Genomic DNA, 17,429 nt, shown 5'->3' on the forward strand with positions numbered 1-17,429 from the left:
CACCACATCAGTGTAACTGTCGTGTGGGCCACGTTGAAGGGTCCGGAACTTTCTACGGTACACCTCGGGTGTAAGCTGGTACTTGGCTATCAGAGCCTGCTTGATGGCCTCATAGTCACCATCTTGTTCTTGAGGGAGGGCAGCAAACGCCTCCAGAGCTTTGCCTCTCAGCCCTGGTGTCAGGTATCGGGCCCATTCTTCTGTAGGCAGCCGGTACTGTCTGCAGGCTTTCTCAAAGGCCCGCAGAAAAGTGTCCAAGTCTCCGTCCTTCTCCATAACAGGAAAGTGATCGGGCCGGGGCTTACGTATCTGAGCGCTGCTGGGCTCACGTCTCTGGGCGGTGGAGGGCATCCCCCCCTGCCGGAGCATCTCCAGTTCATGTTCTCGCTGGGCTTGGCGCTCGGCTCTCTCAGCCTCTCGCTGGGCCTCTCGTTCGGCTCGGGCCTCCTGCCGATACTGCTGAATCAGCCGTAGGCGTCCCTCATGGTCATCAGTGGGGAGTTCTTCCAAGGCCGCCTGCAGGTGGGGGTCCAATTCGCCCGGATTGCTAACAGGGCCAGCATTCAGTGGTTGGACCTCTGCTGCAGCACCATGTTCGCTTGTGCTGGCTGCTGCGGCCTCTGAGCTCTGAGATTGGTCTCGAGCGGCTTCCCATTGCACCAGAACTGCGACCAGTTGGGCTTTGTTTTTGCCCGCAAAGTCAATGTGCTGTGACTTGCATAAGGCGACAAGGGTGTCTCTGGTCTGCTGCTCATAGAAGGTTTCTCCCAGCACAACCATGGTTGCCAAATAAAAGATAGGATAGAAAAACGAAGAGAAAGGGAGGGGATAATTACCCGTAGGCAATTGTCTCAAGACTAATAAAACACTGAGTTCGTTCTCCAAACTTATTTGCGCAGAGTCCTCGCAAGAACTTTCTGCAAGTTTTTAGTGAGAGGAATGATTACTCAAACCAAATCACTAATGCTCTAAGATATCCCACCGCTGCCACCAATTGTCACGATTCCCCTGACCGCTGTCACCAATTGGTCAGGATTCACACCGTGACCGTCACCCCTACGTCACGGATTGAGGTGACTTTAGGCCAACAGACGGCTATCACATGTGCAGGGGGGGCTTATCTTAGTTATCCCTCCACTCCATGATGTGATGAGAAAACACACACAAGGCTATTGACCTCTTAGTTTACAGCAGGGGCTTATTCTAGGTATCCCACTGCTTTCAATATACCACAAACTGCAGGGATTTATGTATATCCCGCTTACAGTTCCACTTAACACTTGCAGCTCTCTGGCGCCCCCTTACTCTCAGGTCAGATTAGGTACTGCACCCTGGGTAAGTAGTCGCCAGAAAGGCTGCCTGCTATGTACTGGCTATTGGGCGCGCTGCAGCAACGCGATAACTACTCCCACTCAGGCAGGAATAATAATTATTAACGCCGCAGCCGCTACAACATAACCCAAAAGTCTGCACACTTCTCGCTGCCACCAGCTTCAATTAAACGGGTCCGAAGCTAACCCAACACAGTAGCGTAATTCTCTTCAAGAGACTTAGGGTACGGTTTAGAAGAGGAGAATGAACTAACATATAATAGTATATCCCATTAAAAAATTAGGCAGTGCTTTATCAAAAATATTTTATAAAGATGTTACAAATGAGACAATTGCAAATATGTACAAGGGTAATTATAACATAAAGGGAATAAATGAGAAAAGATAACACTCACATGTTCAAAACATTGCAGGCAACCAGGCTAGTGGAGTTTTCCATATGTCCCAGCTCATTAGGACGTGCTGCTGGCTTCAGGAGAAGACAAGAAGTCCAGAAGAAGAAATCAAGCAGAGAGACTGAGCTGGGGATGTGTGCAGACAGTTATAACTTCAAGGCTGTGACATCACAGAAAGGCTGGCTTATCCAGACCCTCCTCTCTCTACCTTCTGAGCCACCCTAAGGTGGCTAGCATATATGTATCGCTTGCTCACCGAGCCCCACTCCATACAGCCAACCAATTCAAGCCCTGTGCTGATGAGGGCCTAAAGCCCGAAACACGTGTCCACAGGTAGGAATTGGTTGGCTGTGTAAATTTAGAAACTAATCCGCAGCATTGCAAGCTTGGCGGTTCCAAGTGCTGTGGATTAGACAGGGGTGGAAAGAGATGATTTGCATAGCTCCGCCTACTGCAAAGGATTCTGGGTAAACCTGCTATTCTTTGTATTATGCTGCTTGCAAGTACTTTCCGTTTCAGGAAAGCATCCACTATGTATTTCCTTTAAGTAGAGGGCTTTTCGGTCTCTTTCGTCCCGCTACATTTAGCCCAACTTGGGTCTCTCCCTAAGGTGGCTAGCATATATGTATCACTTGCTCACCGAGCCCCACTCCATACAGCCAACCAATTCCAGCCCTGTGCTGATGAGGGCCTAAAGCCCGAAACACGTGTCCACAGGTAGGAATTGGTTGGCTGTGTAAATTTAGAAACTAATCCGCAGCATTGCACGTTTGGCAGTTCCAAGCGCTGTGGATTAGACAGGGGTGGAAGGAGATGATTTGCATAGCTCCGCCTACTGCAAAGGATTCTGGGTAAACCTGCTATTCTTTGTATTATGCTGCTTGCAAGTACTTTCCGTTTCAGGAAAGCATCCACTATGTATTACCTTCTGAGCAAACTTTAAACTATTTTCTCTGATTTCTATAACTTCACTACAAAACATGTCAGAGTCCTAACAAACTCATAATTCATCTCGGATTAACGTGAGCATTCTAATGAGATCAAATATGTCCTATCTGGGATACATATTTACAGAGAAAACCCTACTTCTTTACCAGACGGAGTTAGAAGCCCGAGTTTCAAGGGATGGGTACCTACACCGAGTGGGAATACGAATATATATTTTCGTATGTCTAGCTTAAATCGTTTGCCTAATATCTAACCAAAACCAAACAAAGAATCTTTCATGAATCTTGGAGCCATTTTTCCTGTTCTAGCTGGTGGAAGATTCTAACCTGGTCGTAAATACCGTTCGGCCATAAAACTCCCCCACACTCTCTGAGAAGGAAAGCCAGGAATTGGCAGCTACAAACTGTTACTCCAAGAAGGGGGGCTTAACCCACGCAGGCTAGCAAGAGAACTACTTATGATATTTCATACCATATCGTGACAGCCTTATTCACTGACTCAGAGAGTCGAGAGTCTCCTGATCGTGATGAAATTCCTGATCTAGGGACGTGTCAGAATCGTCCTCTGAAACAGGTGCTCTGCTAGCCCAAATGGAAGGGGAGCGAGAAATGGAGCTCTCAGAACCCGAATCCCGGTGATGGTCTGGGGATATGGCATGAGTCCTTTTTCTGGAAGGGCGAGAGCCCCTTGGCAAGGTACGACCCCTAGAGTACGAGGGGGTTTTGAGGATCAGAAGCGTCGTCCATAAGAGTGCCCTGGTTAGAGGTGGGGTCTTGGAACAATTCTAATGCTTTTACCAGGGATGCCATAGACCGGTAACGGAGGTAGCCCACTCAGGGGGATCAGGCTCACTAGGTTCGGTATCAGCAACAGGTGGTTCCTGAACAGTCACTGGTTCACAAGCTGTGCACAATGCAGTATTGTGACCCCGGGGTAATGAGACCTTACAAGAGATACATGCAGCGAAAAATACAGTGTGGGTTTTCCCAGACTTTTTGTGAGGCCTTGATTGAGACATAATAGCGTTGAGGAGAGCGCTTAGGCCGGGTTCACACTGCGTTAGCAGCAGCCCGTTCAGCACATATGCTAACGGGCTGCTGTAATTAAAGTGCTGACGTTTGCATCGCGCTAGTGCAGATAGACCGTCTGCTAGCTCTATCTGCGCTAGCAGTGATGGACCCGGAAACACTGCAGCCAGCGTCTCAGGGTCCATCACTCAATGACGGCACGTCCCTAGCGCACGCCCATTGTGGGCGTGCGCTAGCAATGCGTCCGACATTGCTTTCAATGGCGGCGTTAACGGACTACGTTACACCATGCTATGTCACGGTGTAACGTAGTCCGTTTAACGGACCACCATAATGCAGTGTGAACCTAGCCTTACTAGCAGGGGAAGGGTTAAGCTACAGTTAGGGCCAGAAATATTTGGACAGTGACACAATTTTCGCGAGTTAGGCTCTGCATGCCACCACATTGGATTTGAAATGAAACCTCTACAACAGAATTCAAGTGCAGATTGTAACGTTTAATTTGAAGGGTTGAACAAAAATATCTGATAGAAAATGTAGGAATTGTACACATTTCTTTAAAAACACTCCACATTTTAGGAGGTCAAAAGTAATTGGACAAATAAACATAACCCAAACAAAATATTTTTATTTTCAATATTTTGTTGCAAATCCTTTGGAGGCAATCACTGCCTTAAGTCTGGAACCCATGGACATCACCAAACGCTGGGTTTCCTCCTTCTTAATGCTTTGCCAGGCCTTTACAGCCGCAGCCTTCAGGTCTTGCTTGTTTGTGGGTCTTTCCGTCTTAAGTCTGGATTTGAGCAAGTGAAATGCATGCTCAATTGGGTTTAGATCTGGAGATTGACTTGGCCATTGCAGAATGTTCCACTTTTTGGCACTCATGAACTCCTGGGTAGCTTTGGCTGTATGCTTGGGGTCATTGTCCATCTGTACTATGAAGCGCCGTCCACTCAACTTTGCAGCATTTGGCTGAATCTGGGCTGAAAGTATATCCCGGTACACTTCAGAATTCATCCGGCTACTCTTGTCTGCTCTTATGTCATCAATAAACACAAGTGACCCAGTGCCATTGAAAGCCATGCATGCCCATGCCATCACGTTGCCTCCACCATGTTTTACAGAGGATGTGGCGTGCCTTGGATCATGTGCCGTTCCCTTTCTTCTCCAAACTTTTTTCTTCCCATCATTCTGGTACAGGTTGATCTTTATCTCATCTGTCCATAGAATACTTTTCCAGAACTGAGCTGGCTTCTTGAGGTGTTTTTCTGCAAATTTAACTCTGGCCTGTCTATTTTTGGTATTGATGAATGGTTTGCATCTAGATGTGAACCCTTTGTATTTACTGTCATGGAGTCTTCTCTTTACTGTTGACTTAGAGACAGATACACCTACTTCACTGAGAGTGTTCTGGACTTCAGTTGATGTTGTGAACGGGTTCTTCTTCACCAAATTAAGTATGCGGCGATCATCCACCACTGTTGTCATCCGTGGACGCCCAGGCCTTTTTGAGTTCCCAAGCTCACCAGTCAATTCCTTTTTTCTAAGAATGTACCCAACTGTTGATTTTGCTACTCCAAGCATGTCTGCTATCTCTCTGATGGATTTTTTCTTTTTTTTCAGCCTCAGGATGTTCTGCTTCACCTCAATTGAGAGTTCCTTTGACCGCATGTTGTCTGCTCACAGCAACAGCTTCCAAATGCAAAACCACACACCTGGAATCCACCCCTGACCTTTTAACTACTTCATTGATTACAGGTTAACGAGGGAGACGCCTTCAGAGTTAATTGCAGCCCTTAGAGTCCATTGTCCAATTACTTTTGGTCCCTTGAAAAAGAGGACGCTATGCATTACAGAGCTATGATTCCTAAACCCTTTCTCCGATTTGGATGTGGAAACTATCATATTGCAGCTGGGAGTGTGCACTTTCAGCCCATATTATATATATAATTGTATTTCTGAACATGTTTTTGTAAACAGCTAAAATAACAAAACTTGTGTCACTGTCCAAATATTTCTGGCCCTAACTGTATGTGTCTGCAGCTTACCCAGATCCTGTCTTGAGTCCCCAGGGGAGGTCCACAATGTATGGTCCTGAATCGAGCACCGCTGATAAGGAAAGCTGGAGCAGCACTGCAGCATCAGCGCTGTGGATGTCCCAAGATTGCCGCCGAGATTTTTGAGAGCACTTCGAGAAGCGAACAAGAAGTGCTAGAAAAGGTGGGCGGTGATAATTGCGGTGAGCGTGGCCAAGAATTCCGGCCTGTATGCAGGAAAAAGCCGGGGACTACATTTTTAAAGCTTGGGGTTGTGGCCTGCGGCGTCGGGACCGCTATTAGCGCCATCCTGAGCGGCGCTCCGTTATAGAAAACACCACCCTGCTGACCACCCACGGACCCGGGCTTTATGCCCTAGAGGTGCGGACCTTCTATAACCCGGGAACCTCGCAGTGTACTCACGGTAGATACAGTGTGCCGGTGCTCAATCCACCGTTGCCATAGTCACGGAGGGGGTGGAGAGCTTCTGCCACCTTGCGTCATCCGCTATATCAGTGGTGATGCAGTGGGGGACTGCACAGACGCCATACATATGTCCGGCTATGCACCTGGAGCGCCTCCAGACACAGGGCCACGAGTTTTCGGTACTGGGCCTCTCTGATTCGGTTCTGAGGCTGTCACGGTGGCTAGACCCGGTCCGTGACCCTGCTAAGGGGCGTCCAATAAAAGGTGACGGGAGTCTGTCAAGGTTTCGTGACACCACCTGTGGTGTTCGGTCAGGGGGACCGACGCTGCTGTGGGGTCCGCTGGGTTGATGGAATGGCAGCTGGATGGTATACCTTCCCACAGGTGAAGTATGTCCCCAGGGCTTCCCAGTAAGGTAGATGGTGATGGTGTGAGGTGCAGGCAATAATGAGGACACAAGGTTGCAGTCTCTTTACCTCTTTACTGAAGAATTCAGGATCCGCAATCCAGAGCACGTTTAACAGGGCTATCAGAGACCGGCCGGTCCGATGGGCACTTCCAGAGTTCCCTTTGCAGGTGGAAATCATTGCCTACCACTAGCGCCTGTGTGTTGTAGTGCTACCCTGCTGAGCATTCGGAATAGTCCTCACAACTGCTGTTCTCGTTCGTTCGATCTAATTCTCTCTCGCTTGTTCCAGATGTTACTAGTTTCTCGTCCCCCAGTATGTTATGTCTAGGACGCACCCGTATGACGGGAAGGCTCGGAGCTCTTCCGGGACCCTAGAGACGCCCTTCTCCACGCGTTGCCCCCTATGTCTTCGTAGGAAATTTAAGGTAGACAGCCAACCTATAATTAACTGTCCTGCGGAGTTCGAAGTAAGGCCTAGAGTCAGTTACTCCCGCGGTGTTCCGGCCACGCGCCTCAGTAGGATGTTGCCTCGGTCTCACGGCACGACTCCTACTGGTTCTCCTTTGTGCTTGATCTCGTTTCTGCACTGTGTGCAGGCGCGGTTCCGTTCCGTTCTGCTCTGTTCGCTAGGCACCTGCCAGGTTCCCACGCCTGACAGGGACCCCCCTGTGTCTTCTCCCTGCAACACCCCCTGCCACGGGATGTTGCCTGAATCCAACCCAGTCAGCTTCTGACTAACTTCCTATCCAACCCCTAGTTTTACCAGTGTGAGGAGTGGTCCAATAAATAAAGCCTTTTTCTCCCCCTAGTGGCCGGAGTGTGAAGTGTAATGTGTGCTTGGTGATACCTGGTCAGTAGAATTCCTTCAGTGCCATCAGACTTACCATCACTCCCCTTAGTGGCAGAGTGTCATACTGCAACGACCAGATCTCTGGGGCGCTGCACACCTGGCTCCAGTAGTTTACAGAGTAGTTGATGTGGTAGTCTTGTTTGAAGAGATGGGTTTTTAACCCCTTTCTGACATTAGACGTACTATCCCGTCGAGGTGGGGTGGGCCCGTATGCCTACCGACGGGATAGTATGTCATATGCGATCGGCCACGCTCCCCCCAGCTGACATCCGGCAATATGTGCCAGGAGCGGTCACGGACCGCTCCCGGCACATTAACCCGCGGCACACCGCGATCAAACATGATCGCGGTGTGCCGGCGGTGCAGGGAAGCATCGCGCAGGGAGGGGGCTCCCTGCGGGCTTCCCTGAGACCCCCGCAGCAACGCGATGTGATCGCGTTGCTGCGAGGGTCTCCTTACCTCCCTCTCTGCAGCAGGCCCGGATCCAAGATGGCCGCGGCATCCGGGTCCTGCAGGGAGGGAGTTGGCTTACCAAGTGCCTGCTCAGAGCAGGGCTTGGTAAGCCTGCATAGCTCTCAGACAGATCGGTGATCTGACAGAGTGCTGTGCAAACTGTCAGATCACTGATCTGTGATGTCCCCCCCCCCCCCCCCCCGGGGCAAAGTAAAAAAGTAAAAAAAAAATTTTCTAAATGTGTAAAAAAAATAAAAAAAATAATTCCTAAATAATGAAAAAATATATATATATATTATTCCCATAAATACATTTCTTTATCTAAAAAAAATAAAAATAAAACATATTTAGTATCGCCGCGTCCGTAACGGCCCGACCTATAAAACTGGCCCACTAGTTAACCCCTTCAGTAAACACCGTAAGAAAAAAAAAAAACGAAGCAAAAAACGCTTTATTATCATACCGCCGAACAAAAAGTGGAATAACACGCGATCAAAAAGACAGATATAAATAACCATGTACTGCTGAAAACGTCTACTTACATTCCCGGTGTCTGGTCATGTCCCTCGCCGTCAGCTTCCCGCACTGACTGGTGAGCGCCGGCCAGCCGTAAAGCAAAGCACAGCTGTGACGTCACCGCTGTACTTTCCAGCCGGCGCTCAGTCAGTGCTGGAAGCTGAAGGCGAGGGAAATGACCAGACACCGGGAATGTAAGTATGTAGTGTTTGTTTTTTTACATTTACAACGGTAACCAGGGTAAACATCGGGTTACTAAGCGCGGCCCTGCGCTTAGTAACCCGATGTCTACCCTGGTTACCCGGGGACGTCGGGATCGTTGGTCGCTGGAGAGCTGTCTGTGTGACAGCTCTCCAGCGACCAAACAGCGACGCTGCAGCGATCGACATCGTTGTGGTCGGTATCGCTGCAGCGTCGCTTAGTGTGACGGTACTTTAGGGTTGAGGCTAAATTTAGGGTTAGGGTTGGGGCTAAAGTTAGGGTTAGGGTTTAGATTACATTTACAGTTGGGAATAGGGTTGGGATTAGGATTAGGGGTGTGTCAGGGTTAGAGGTGTGGTTAGGGTTACTGTTGGGATTAGGGTTAGGGGTGTGTTTGGATTAGGGTTTCAGTTATAATTGGGGGGTTTCCACTGTTTAGGCACATCAGGGGCTCTCTAAACGCGACATGGCGTCCGATCTCAATTCCAGCCAATTCTGCGTTGAAAAAGTAAAACAGTGCTCCTTCCCTTCCGAGCTCTCCCGTGTGCCCAAACAGGGGTTTACCCCAACATATGGGGTATCAGCGTACTCAGGACAAATAGGACAACAACTTTTGGGGTCCAATTTCTCCTGTTACCCTTGGGAAAATACAAAACTGGGGGCTAAAAAATAATTTTTGTGGGAAAAAAGATTTTTTATTTTTACGGCTCTGCGTTATAAACTGTAGTGAAACACTTGGGGGTTCAAGGTTCTCACAACACATCTAGATAAGTTCCTTGGGTGGTCTAGTTTCCAATATGGGGTTCACTTGTGGGGGGGTTTCTACTTTTTAGGTACATTAGGGGTTCTGCAAACGCAATGTGACGCCTGCAGACCATTCCATCTAAGTCTGCATTCCAAATGGCGCTCCTTCCCTTCCGAGCCCTCCCATGCGCCCAAACGGTGGTTCCCCCCACACACATGGGGTATCAACGTACTCAGGACAAATTGGACAACAACTTTTGGGGTCGAATTTCTCCTCTTACCCTCGGGAAAATACAAAACTGGGGGCTAAAAAATAATTTTTTGGGGAAAGTTTTTTTTTTTTATTTTCACAGCTCTGTGTTACAAACTGTAGTGAAACACTTGGGGGTTCAAAGCTCTCAAAACACATCTAGATAAGTTCCTTAGGGGGTCTACTTTCCAAAATGGTGTCACTTGTGGGGGGTTTCAATGTTTAGGCACATCAGTGGCTCTCCAAACGCAACATGGCGTCCCATCTCAATTCCTGTCAATTTTGCATTGAAAAGTCAAACGGCGCTCCTTCCCTTCCGAGCTCTTCCATGCGCCCAAACAGTGGTTTACCCCCACATATGGGGTATCAGCGTACTCAGGACAAATTGTACAACAACTTTTGGGGTCCAAATTCTTCTCTTACCCTTGGGAAAATAAAAAATTGGGGGCGAAAAGATAATTTTTGTGAAAAAATATGATTTTTTATTTTTACGGTTCTGCATTATAAACTTCTGTGAAGCACTTGGTGGGTGAAAGTGCTCACCACACCTCTAGATAAGTTCCTTAGGGGGTCTACTTTCCAAAATGGTGTCACTTGTGGGGGGTTTCAATGTTTAGGCACATCAGGGGCTCTCCTTTCTTTCAACTTTCTTTTTATTAATGAAAATGTATAATACAGGAAGGGAAAAATATACAGATTACACAAATCCATTGTACGACAAATCAGGGGCTCTCCTAACGCAACATGGTATCCCATCTCGATTCCAGTCAATTTTGCATTGAAAAGTCAAATGGCGCTCCTTCGCTTCCAAGCTCTGTCATGCGCCCAAACAGTGGTTTACCCCCACATATGGGGTATCGGTGTACTCAGGACAAATTGTACAACAACTTTTGGGGTCCATTTTGTCCTATTACCCTTGGGAAAATAAAACAAATTGGAGCTGTAGTAATTTTTTTGTGAAAAAAAGTTAAATGTTCATTTTTAGTTAAACATTCCAAAAATTCCTGTGAAGCACCAGAAGGGTTAATAAACTTTTTGAATATGGTTTTGAGCACCTTGAGGGGTGCAGTTTTTAGAATGGTGTCACACTTGGGTATTTTCTATCATATAGACACCTCAAAATTACTTCAAATGAGATGTAGTCCCTAAAAAAAAATGGTGTTGTAAAAATGAGAAATTGCTGGTCAACTTTTAACCCTTAACTCCCTAACAAAAAAAACTTTTGGTTCCAAAATTGTGCTGATGTAAAGTAGACATGTGGGAAATGTTACTTATTAAGTATTTTGTGTGACATATCTCTGTGATTTAATTGCATAAAAATTCAAAGTTGAAAAATTGCGAAATTTTCAAAATTTTCGCCAAATTTCCATTTTTTCACAAATAAACGCAGGTACTATCAAAGAATTTTTACCACTATCATGAAGTACAATATGTCATGAGAAAACCATGTCAGAATCACTGGGATCCGTTGATGCGTTCCAGAGTTATAACCTCATAAAGGGACAGTGGTCAGAATTGTAAAAATTGGCCTGGTCATTAACGTGCAAACCACCCTTGGGGGTAAGGGGGTTAAAGCGCGCTTGAATAGGTCGGGGCTAGGTATCAGTCTGATTGTCTGGGGAAGTGCATTCCAGAGAGCTTGCGCAGCTTGAGAGAAGTCTTGGAGACAGAGGTGCGAGGTTCGGTCAAGTCCGTCTTTCTGTCTGTCTATCACGGAAATCCCAAGTCGCTGATTAGTCGCGGCCAAACAGCCACAACCAATCAGCGACGGGTACAGTCTGGCAGCGAAATGGCCGCTCCATACTCCCCTCCAGTCAGCGCTCACACAGGGTTAATAGCAGCGTTAACAGACCGTGTTATGCCGTGCTGTAACGCACTCCGTTAACGCTGCTACTAACCCTTTGTGACCAACTTTTTACTATTGATGCTGCCTATGCAGCATCAATAGTAAAAAGATCTAATGTTAAAAATAATTAAAACAAATTAAGAATCATTATATTCTCACCTTTCGGCTCCTTTCCCGCTCCTCACGAAGCTCCGGTCTATGCATTGCGGTCTCGCGAGATGATGACGTAGCGGTCTTGCGAGACCGCTACGTCATCATCTCGCGAGACCGCAATGCATTCTTGAGACCGGAGTGTCGCGAGGAGCATCGCTGAATGCCTGGGCTGTATCCGGGGGCCGTCTGAGGGTGAGAATATAATGATGTTTTATATTAATTCTTTTTTAACAGTGATATGGTGCCCACATTGCTATATACTACGTGGGCTGTGCAATATACTACGTGGCTGTGCAACATAGTATATTGCACAGCCACGTAGTATGTGCCTGTGTAATATATTACGTGGCTGTGCTATATACTACGTGGCCGGGCCGCGAACAATCAGCGACAGGCGCAGTCCGGCTGCAAATTGGCCTGGGATTTGAACCTTGCTTCGCTAATTGGTCGCGCCCAGCCAGCCGAATCCTGTGTATTGATTGTATTATTCTAAAATCTTCATAAATAAACTACATACATATTCTAGAATATCCGATGCGTTAGAATCGGGCCACCATCTAGTATTAAATAATTAGTAAATCAGCTAGAATTGAGTTGTTAAAATGAGATCCTCAAAATCTAATCCAATGTTGTAAATTACAAGGACTCTGTTGCTTCGCTCTGTTAGGCTGCGTGTCCACGATTAGGATGGCCGGCGGTATCGTCGGAGCGGCTTTGCCGCTCTGTGCTAAGCCCCGCCCCCTTCTGGGACGCGATGATGCCGGATGTGTTCACAGCACACATCCGGCATCATCGCACCCATCGCATAGGGCCCCGTGCTATATCTTGCGGCGACGCAGCGTCGCCGCAAGATATACGGACATGCTGCGATCTGAAAAGACGCGCAGCATGTCTGGAGTCGCAGGGCCGCCGCGTGCGTGTTACCACGCATAGTGGAGACGGGATTTCATTAAATCCCCTCCACTATGCTGTAACATCTGGACGCTGCGTGTCTGACGCTGCGGCTCTATGCAGCGTCAGACACGCAGCGTTTCCTGCACGTGGAAACATACCCTAATGTTTCTCCCTGTGAAGCTCCACTCACTCTTTGAAAAACTCGATTCCAGTCACCTCAGCCCCAAACTGTCATGACTGGAGGCTACAGGGAGGTCCTCAAAAAATCCACTCCGATCTACATGCTTGATTAATGAATCAGCTAGAATGGAGTTGCTAAAATGAAGTCCTCAAAAAACCCACTCCGATCCAATGTTGCAAATTACGAGGACTCTGTTGATGCGCTGTTACGTTTTTCCCTGTGAGGCTCCGTCCACTCTTCCAATGTCGATGCTGCGGCTAGGACTGGTAATACAGCAAAAGGAAAATTCAGGCAAAAATCAACAATCCGTGCTATGTGTAATTATGTATATTATAAAAAGCAGTAATAAAATGCAAGTTTGATTAACCATGAAAAAATTTTTTATTTGAGGGACCTCACTGTAGAAACTGAACTGTCTAGAATGGAGAAGCTGCAGAGATCATCAAAAAATCAACTCCGATCCAGTCACCTCACCAGTGAACCGACTACAGTGGAGAGGATGGAATGAGGACCACAGAACATCCACTCCGATCTAGTCACTTCAGTAGTGAATCCGCTACAAATGGAGAGGATGGAATGAGGCCTCAAAAAATCCACTCCGATCTAGACGGCTCACTAGTGAATCCGCTACAATGGAGTTGAGTGTTTGAGAACCACAAAAAATCAACTCCGAACTAGACGCAACCCAACTTTGAACCTTAGCTGCTCCACGCTGCTCCCTGCTGGGAGGCTCCGCCCATTCCGGTGACATCATTACCTCAAAAATCAACTCCATTCTAACCGCACGCTCCCCTGCCCTCTGTGTATTATGTACAGCGTTTATAGCCCCGCCCAGCACCGCAGCCAATCACTGCAGGTAACAGGAGGAGCTTGAGGCAGACGTTTTGACTTGTGGGCGGAGCTCCAATGTGGCTCACTGCCCTCCGCACTGCCAGCCTGTGTGCACCGCAGAGCCCTGAGGTAAGTCTCTGCTGGCCGCACTCGCGGACCTCCGCTGCACAGCATGTGTCCATAGGCTATTCACAGGCATATTGCATCTATATGGGGGGTGACGTCCCTGCAGCGGTGCCCCCTGAAGAGTTGTCAGACATTTGTATTCTGTGCCAGTCACTAGAGCTGTGAGTGTGACAGGGGCATGTCTCTGCAGGGGGATTAGCTAGTCTGTAGTGGTTGGCATGCTGGTAGTTGTAGTGGTTGGAATGCTGGTAGTTGTAGTGGTTGGATGCTGGTAGTTGTAGTGGTTGGAATGCTGGTAGTTGTAGTGGTTGGAATGCTGGTAGTTGTAGTGGTTGGAATGCTGGTAGTTGTAGTGGTTGGAATGCTGGTAGTTGTAGTGGTTGGAATGCTGGTAGTTGTAGTGGTTGGAATGCTGGTAGTTGTAGTGGTTGGAATGCTGGTAGTTGTAGTGGTTGGAATGCTGGTAGTTGTAGTGGTTGGAATGCTGGTAGTTGTAGTGGTTGGAATGCTGGTAGTTGTAGTGGTTGGAATGCTGGTAGTTGTAGTGGTTGGAATGCTGGTAGTTGTAGTGGTTGGAATGCTGGTAGTTGTAGTGGTTGGATGCTGGTAGTTGTAGTGGTTGGATGCTGGTAGTTGTAGTGGTTGGAATGCTGGTAGTTGTAGTGGTTGGAATGCTGGTAGTTGTAGTGGTTGGAATGCTGGTAGTTGTAGTGGTTGGCTGGAATGCTGGTAGTTGTAGTGGTTGGCTGGAATGCTGGTAGTTGTAGTGGTTGGAATGCTGGTAGTTGTAGTGGTTGGCTGGAATGCTGGTAGTTGTAGTGGTTGGCTGGAATGCTGGTAGTTGTAGTGGTTGGTTGGAATGCTGGTAGTTGTAGTTCCCCAATACCAGGTAAGTTCTAACTGCTCAGACTGTCATACAGCAATGAAAGCCTAATGATGAGATGTAGGAGCCCAGTGATCGTCCTCTGCTATGTCCCCTCGCTCTGGCATAGTACAGACGTGTCTGCCAGTCAGTGGTGGCAGCGGTAATTCTAGGGGCATGACCACACTGGTGAGATGTGCAGCAGATTTGTGTATTGTACCTGATTTATGAAACCACATGCTGCAGAGAGTAAAGTGACGGGTGCTGCCAACCTGATGCCCGGAGGTGGCAAATTCCGGTGATATTCTCTGTGGATTTGACCCTGTGCCATACAAGGACACGTTACCACAATGCGCTTCCGGTCAGTTTATGATTCTGCAGATTTTCTGCACCTATTAAGTAAAATATATTACTTGCATTTAAAAAAAAAAATGCAAATGTAAAAATAACTCACAATGGGAACGTAGGCTAAAAAATTATCTGCATTATATCCAGAGCAGGGACATCTGCGCGGTGAGGTCCAGATATTGTGGAATTTCTGCTGGTTTTTGTAGTCCTTCTCATAGGGGAGAGCCACAGCAGAGCCGATGACATGGGCAATAGACACTGTTTTTTTTTTTTTTTGTATTTACGAGCCACAGGCTCCATCTGCCGCTGACTGACAGCTTTCCCTTTTCTCCCAGTAAGAGGTGCCGCCGCTCATGGATATGAGGATCCCTGAATCACAGAGCTCGACCCCTGCTGCATGTGATATAATCTACATTATATGGAGAACTAAATCCCACCCCAGTATAACCTGGTGGTTGTCACCAAGTCTTTACGGACCGTGATGTGCGGACTGGCTGCAGGTCTCCCGCCGTGAACTCCACAGTCTCATTGTGTCTCTGTGTCCGTGGCCAGTCTGCATCATGGTCTGTATGTACTCGGCCCATGTTTCACGGATCTCTGGTGAGGCCTGAGCTTGCCTCATGACCACATACTTACACGAATTACGTTCCTCTAACTATAAAGCTATTACAGCAATATCCCAGTGGCGCAATAAGTCCTCGTACATTAAACTTCCTCATTGAGCTAAGAAGACCCCCATGTACAACCTAATGTAAGACGACACAGCGTACCCCGGGATCTAGGGCTTGTGTCACACTGGAGTATTTTCTCTTTTTCCAATCACACTCTGATCAAACTATTTTCTCACATGAGGAGAAGATGGAAAAGAATGACATTTCTCCATCTTCTACATTCTATTCGTCTGTGATAATTGGACTGCACTCAGCTGTCATCTGAGTGAGGTCTGATTTTTTTATTTTTATTTTTTTCCCATGGATTCATTAACTTGCATGGCTGAGTGCGATCTGAATATCGAATGCAAATCATGCATGCTGCAATTTTTTTTCCTTAGACTAAATTTGGACATGTGCACAGCCCATAGGATAATGTTGGCCTGAGTGTGATCCGGTGTTTTGTCAAATCGCACTGGGGCAGAAAAATAAAAAGTTTGAAAAGGAGAATGGACAGCACGTCCAAAAATCATACATTATCTAAAGCCACCAGGAAAAAATATATATAACTGAACATGAGGATCTTAGCTTAATATTCTGATCAGACTGTGTGAAGCCCACTGCCACGTCATGGTGAACCTCTTAGGCTATGTGCACACGTTGCGGATTCGTGTGCAGATTTTTCCTCACCGTTTTTAAAAAATCCGCAGGTAAAATGCACTGTATTTTACCTGCGGATTACCTGCAGATTTCCTGCGTTTTTTTTTTTTTGTGCGGATTCCACCTGCGTTTTTACACCTGCGGATTCCTATTGAGGAGCAGGTGTAAAACGCTGCGGAATCCGTGCAAAGAATTGACATGCTGCGGAATATACAACGCAGCTTTTCCTCTCGGTATTTTCCGCACCATAGGCACTGCGGATTTGGTTTTCCATAGGTTTACATGGTACTGTAAACCTGATGGAAAACTGCTGCGAATCCTCAAGACAAATCCGCAACGTGTGCACATATCCTTAGGGTATCCCTATCGCCCTAATGGAGCGGAGCCGTGCGCTGACCACCGCCACAGCAGCAATGCATCGGCAGGATGGACCGCCTGGTGCCTCATAGCGCCCATGCTGCAAGACTGAGTCCCCATGACCCCAGACCTCAAAGCAGGAATGCAGGAGACTGCAAAGAAAGGGATCTAGCCCGTTTCTGCTCTCATTGGAGAGCTTGAGAAAGGTGAGATTCAATGTTCCTTTTTCATCATATTGCAGAAAATAAAGCTGTCTGCACGAGCCCTTAACGATGTCATTTCTTGCTTCCGATACAATCAGCAGTTGTGAAGTTTAGCATGGATCTTGGCGTGTATGAGACTGACTAACTCACTGGCTGACCTCTAAGTGATCTTCTAGTGAGAAAAACGATCATTGCAGTGATTTGCGCTTAGGTCCGCTTTATGAACTTATCAGCAGATTTTGCCGCTATAAGATGCTGCCACCACCTTTCAAGGCTTATCTACAGCATTCTATAATGCTATACAGTCATGGCCAAAAGTTTTGAGAATGACACCAAAATTATATTTTCACATGATCTGCTGCCCTCTGGTTTTTATTTATTTTTATACCAATAGGTTATATTGACAGTTAGAATGAGTTAATGCAACAAGTCAATATTTGCAGTGTTGACCCTTCTTCTTCAAGACCTCTGCAATTCTCCCTGGCATGTTATCAATCAACTTCTGGACCAAATCCTGATTGATAGCTGTCCATTCTTGCATAATCAATGCTTGCATTTTGCCAGAATTTGTTGGTTTTTGTTTGTCCACCCGTCTCTTGATGATTGACCACAAGTTCTCAATGGGATTAAGATCTGGGGAGTTTCCAGGCCATGGACCCAAAATCTCTATGTTTTGTTCCATGAGCCATTTAGTTAACACCTTTGCTCTATGGCAAGGTGCTCCATCATGC

At 47.1% G+C, this 17,429-nt stretch overlaps 1 protein-coding gene across 2 annotated transcripts in view; it reads left to right on the top strand.

The window, feature by feature from the left end:
• Positions 1 to 13,541: 13,541 nt before the first annotated feature.
• Positions 13,542 to 17,429, top strand: part of SQOR (sulfide quinone oxidoreductase) — a 112,300-nt gene continuing 108,412 nt past the window's right edge. For both annotated transcript variants that reach the window (XM_069766059.1, XM_069766062.1), the window contains exon 1: positions 13,542 to 13,621. The gene's annotated coding sequence lies outside the window, so the exon portion shown is untranslated. The remainder of the gene's footprint in view (positions 13,622 to 17,429) is intronic.

Source organism: Ranitomeya imitator, chromosome 4 (genome assembly GCF_032444005.1).
Source record: "Ranitomeya imitator isolate aRanImi1 chromosome 4, aRanImi1.pri, whole genome shotgun sequence".
In the NCBI taxonomy this organism is placed as follows: Eukaryota; Metazoa; Chordata; class Amphibia; order Anura; family Dendrobatidae; genus Ranitomeya; species Ranitomeya imitator.